At 42.7% G+C, this 5,493-nt stretch overlaps 1 pseudogene; it reads right to left on the bottom strand.

Annotated features, from left to right (window-relative positions):
* Nucleotides 1-1,630: 1,630 nt before the first annotated feature.
* Nucleotides 1,631-3,097, bottom strand: LOC148513911 (olfactory receptor 5AP2-like; annotated as a pseudogene).
* Between the last annotated feature and the right edge of the window lie 2,396 nt (nucleotides 3,098-5,493).

The raw sequence follows: 5,493 nt of genomic DNA, 5'->3' as shown, positions 1-5,493 counted from the left end.
GCGGTTTTCAGACAATAAAAGATGCCTAAACTAAAAAATTCCCAAGGAGAGGTGAGCAGCTGTATGTACAGGAGGTGGGATGTCCTGGTTAATGGCATTTGCCTCTTGTAAAGAGGAATCGAGCCAATATAGGCCCCTGAGATTATCGATCACTCACACTGACAAACCACAAGTGTCATTGTAAGGAGTGATAAGTATACACAACTTTACACAATACATTAGACAGGTTTATTAATATTTGTTTTGTAATAATATAACTAAATTATTTGTCTTGCAGCCGAATATACATAATTCCTGCATAGATGACACATAACACTTCTTATTTATTTTTGAAAGAAACAAAACATAATTCTGCATTGCCATTAAAATAAACAGTGGGCCTGATTCAGACCCGCTCGCGAATGCACATCGCTCGCAAGCGGGTCGATAGTCCATGACTGCGCATGCATCTCCTCCGGCATGCGCATGCACGAGAACCGTACTGTGACGGCAGCTCCATTGCAACGGGTCTCTCTGCAAGACGGGGCGGCTGTCGATGGTGAGTGACAGCTCACCCCGTTTTGTAGGCTGGGAGGGGGGGTGGCTGCACAAAAGCTGCCGTTCCCTTAGGAACACCTGCCATTTGTGGGCGGCCCTACTGACATCACGAGTGATGTCAGTAGTGAACTTCCTGCTCTATTAGAGCAGGAAGTCCACTCAGGCTTGCGAGAGCTGAAACCCTACCACAGGGTCTCCTCGCAAGGCCGATGATCGTGATAATCGTGACCATCACCAGGCCGCACGCAAAAGCTGTGGGTGGTCACCCACAGCTTAGCGAGCAGCCCGGAGGCCGAAAAAAAAACAAACCCCGCCCTGATTCAGAGCGACCGCTCACAAACAGTGAGTGGCTCTGAGTCAGGCCCAGTGTATGTTTTTATAATAAAGCAGAATAAACAATATAAAGTTAGAGTAAAAATGATCTTACAATGTGCAAAAATAAAATCACCTACCATTGCCTCTCATTATACAAAGACACATGCTGTTCAAACAATACAATTTTTTTTTCATAAACTATTATGAAATAATATTTCCATAATTTGTTGTAAAATATTAATATTGTGGAAGAGATGGGATTAGTCAAAATATAATAATTTACGAGGCTTTAATATGTGCATTTTTTATTAATATCTGGATACACTTTGCCAATGTTTTCCCAGCTAATTTTAACCCTGTATCTCCAGATTAAATCAAGACAAATTGAAGAATATTGCTTTGAAAGTTTCTAATGCAGTGTAGCTGAAATACAGCACTTCTTAAATACATATTAGCTTCTCTGCAAGTAGAAAATCTGCAACTATGAGTAGATCTATAAATCTATAAGTAGATTTAAAAGGAAGCAAATTATGTTTATGGTCGCCATACTGTCATATTGTCAATTGGGTGAAGGACCCCTGTAATTAAAAATATTACAATTTTTCAGTGAGTGTTATAAATAATATTTGCTGTAGTCTTTTATTCAGTATAAATTCTGAACCTCAAGTATAAAATACAATTAAACATCCTGGATAAGCAGTAATATGATCTTAATTGACTATAAAATACACCTCATTTAATGTTAGGTGGCTACATAAATGTTTTTTAAGGATTAATATCATTTAAAGAACCACATCTCCCTATTAAATGACAAAATTATATGTACATCAGTAATTATGTGCATTACGTGTTTGATGAGGGTTGTAGCTAAAATACCATCAGTATGTCGGGTGAGGAAATCCCGGCCCTGGAATCTTGAACCGGGGACAAGACAGCGGCACCAGAATCCTGACAAGAGCGGATATGCCGACGCCGGTATCCTGACAGCCGGCATGCCGATGGTAAGTACAGTGGGAGCTCTTAGGTCTTAGCTGCGGGGGGGAGGGGTTAGGTTTAGGAACCCTAGGGGTTTAGGGTTAGGCTATCGGAGGGGGTAGGTTAGGGTTAGGCTATGTTCAGGGGGGGTTAGGCACCACCGGGGGGGTTAGGCACTAAGGAGGGTGGTTAGGTTTAGGCATTAATGGAGAGGGTTAGGGTTAGGGTGCGGGGAAGGGGAGTAAAGGTTGGGGTGCACAACAGGAGAGTTAGGGTTAGGGGGTTAAGGAGGGAAGCATTGGGATGACACTGTCGGTCTTTTGATAGCAGACATCCTGAGTGCCGGTATTAAATACCCAACCTGTTTGATGGCTCTTTTTACCTGTTGGTTCCTCAGGCTGTATATAAGTGGATTGAGCATTGGTGTCACTACAGAATAGAAAACAGCAGCCATCTTGTTTTGTCCCTCAATGACATTGGAGGGAGAGCGTAGGTACGTGATGAAAACTGAGATATAGAAGATGGAGGCACACATGACATGTGAAGAACACGTACTGAATGCTTTCTGTCTTCCCTCAGCAGACTTCAACTGTAGAATGGAAGAAATAATTAATGAGTAAGAGATCAGGATGATCAGAAATGAACCTATGCAACAGGACACTATGGCAGAAACAGTTATCATATTACAGGAGAAGGTGTCAGAGCAGGACAGCTGGAGCAGGGGAGGAACATCACAGTAGAAGTGGTCTATAATGTGTGAACCACAGAATCGGAGACTAAATATACAGCTGGTCTGCATGGATGACTGCAAAAAGCCAATGGAGAAATCCAGAACAACTAGATGCCAACATTTTTGCTTGGTCATTATAGAGACATAATGGAGAGGGTGGCAGATGGCAGCATACCGGTCATACGCCATGTTTGCAAGAAGTATAACCTCAGTGCCTGAAAGTCCAGCAAAAAAGAAGAACTGAATGGCACACCCAACAAATGAGATGGTCTTCTTCAATGAGATAAGGTCAGAGAGCATTTTAGGAGTTATAACTGAGGATTAGAAAAGGTCCACCAGAGAGAGGTAGCTCAGGAAGAAGTACATCGGAGAGTGGAGGTTGGAACTGATATTGACAACAGCCATCATTCCGATGTTTGCCAATACAGACACTATGTAAACATGTAAGAAGACTATGAATAGGAACGGGGCAAGTTTTTCCTTGTCAGTGAGTCCAGAAAACACAAACACTCTCACTTGGGTCTTGTTTATGACGTCCATTAATTCTCTTAAGAGTGATGAAATGAAAATTGATTTCAAATGTCAGAAATTCTCAAGTTTATAGCAAGTTATAAATTTAGCAATACTAAAGCAGCAACCAGCACCTGATCATTTTAATAATCCTTAAAAATTAAGACATTTTAATAAAAATGTACAGGTCAGTATAAGTGTACAGTTTCTGGCTGGGATCAGGGATGTCTCCCAATATTTTCCTGATAAAAATCCTGTGCAGATAAACCCAAAAGAAAATACAAAAAAACATGTAATTCAGAATCCACTAATCTAAGTAATGTACTCCTAAAGTGATTATTTTACCTATGAGTATGATTATTTATTTTCTGTCTCTCTTTTATTTTATTTCTTGAGAACCATTACACAGCCCTCACTAGGAAGTTTTTTGTGCACAGGCAAATGCAGGCCACTGTTAGGGGTGCACTGCTATAGACCATCACTAGGGTTAATTATTAATACTGTATAATAATAAACTCTACAGTGCATAATATGTACATTTATGTCCAGGGCAGTGCTAGATACTTCTGCTGCTCCCCCAGATACCTGGACTTACTCCAATGCTCTGGAATGGAGCCCACATCTGAAATAAAACCATTCAGCTCAGGCAGGATGGCCCTACTGCTGCATCTAATGGCTAACTGTGATAACTGGTCCTTTATACTGTATGCTGGAATTATGACACACAATATACTTTTATGACACATAAAGCTGGGTAATGGAAGTGCTAATTATGCCCTCTTCATGGACTGGTCACACTCACTCTAAAATCAAGCATTTGGAAACCCCCATCAAGTAATTCTATATTTCCACTGCTATGGGGCATATTCAATAGGGTGTGTGAATTTCAAAAATCCCGCATCTGCAAGATCTTTCCTGTAGGTGCGGGATTTTTGCAACTCAATTACTGTAGGTGCGGGGTTTTCTTTTTTGACTGACGGGAGGTTTTTTTTCATGCAACCCCAGAGCAAGTGTTATTTTTCCTAAAATCTTTATTTTTGGGAAAAATCAGTGGAACTTGCTCTGGGCCCCCGGCGGCACCCCCCCTTAGGACTAATTAAGCAATTGGAAGTTTCCAATTAGCTTAATTAATCCTTAATTACTTACCATCTGTAGCTCTGTCTTCTGCATCTTCTTCTGTATCCAGCGTCGGAAGCCGGGTCCTCTGCTGCTGTATGTCAGTGTGTGTGTGAGAGTGTTTGTAAGTGTGTGTGTGTATATGAGTGTTGTGTGTGTGTGTCCCCCAGTGTCTGTGTGCTCCCCCCAGAATGGGCACTGGGAGAACAACATCTCCCAGCAGCCCTTGGCCTTCCCACCAGACCCTGGAGCCTCCAGGCAACCCCACGGGATTCCCAGCATCCCCCTATCCAGTGTGAAGATAGAGGGGAGGCCACCGGGAGCCGTAGAGACCAACGGAGACCCCAGGTCAGGTAAGTGAAGAATTATTTATGTTATTTTTTTAACGCGGCACGGGGTTTTCAGAGCTGAAAACCCTGCGACCACTGTTTTAAAATTGGATACTGCTGGTATCTGGAGCGCACATACCTGCGGTATTCCAAAATTGGGCATGAGGAGCATGAGGTTTTTACCTCGCTAAACCTTGAGTCCAATTGAATATGTCCCTATGTCTAGCATTACTAGAAGTCATGAGCCAGGTTGAAAGACTCTGAAAACCATCACTCTCAAGTGGTTGGGAGCTCTTTAACTGAGAGTGGAATATCCGGACCTAGTAGGTGGGAGTATAATAAAGGGTAAGTGGGACTAGAGGGAGGCAGGTTTCAGTTAGATTGCCTGGGAGAGAAAGTCTGTCCCTTCTCCACTCCTCACAGTGGCAGCTTTAGGACAGCCATCAGTCATGCCGATCTGAACTGCTGCTGCCCCTGACCTCACAGCGGGCTGCACTGAAACTCTATGAACCCCACTGTGATGCCTCTATTCCCATCATGGCAGATCTGGGACTCTGCCACTGGCTTCCTGGATCCTCATTGTGGCTGCCTCTAGTCTTGCTCTGGCAGCTCTGGGACTACACCCCTGGCTGAAAGATCCACCTCAGTATTAGACTCAGGATATTAATGCTGGCATTAGATTAAGTAGCTTGCAGTAAGGGCTGGCTAAAGATGTATCCAATGGCTGGAGGAGAGGCCAGCTGCACTCTCCAACCATATAATTACAAAGGAGTGTACAAAGCTTCAAGGGCATAACACATGCAGGAGGTGGGGGCTTAGCTGCACTGCAAACCCTAATTTTAAACATAATAAAATGTGTTATCATGTTGAGTCTTGTAGCACCTAGCTGGAATAAGAAAATGCAGGCACACACACTATGCACTAAGAATACTGATAGTCAAAATAAATTCTGATAAATTCTACAATTAACATAGAGTATCA

Source organism: Taudactylus pleione, unplaced genomic scaffold (genome assembly GCF_031769625.1).
Source record: "Taudactylus pleione unplaced genomic scaffold, aTauple2 ptg000268l, whole genome shotgun sequence".
NCBI lineage: Eukaryota > Metazoa > Chordata > Amphibia > Anura > Myobatrachidae > Taudactylus > Taudactylus pleione.
The sequence above is the reverse complement of the archived record's forward strand: the minus strand, read 5'-3'. Positions and strand labels throughout refer to the sequence as shown.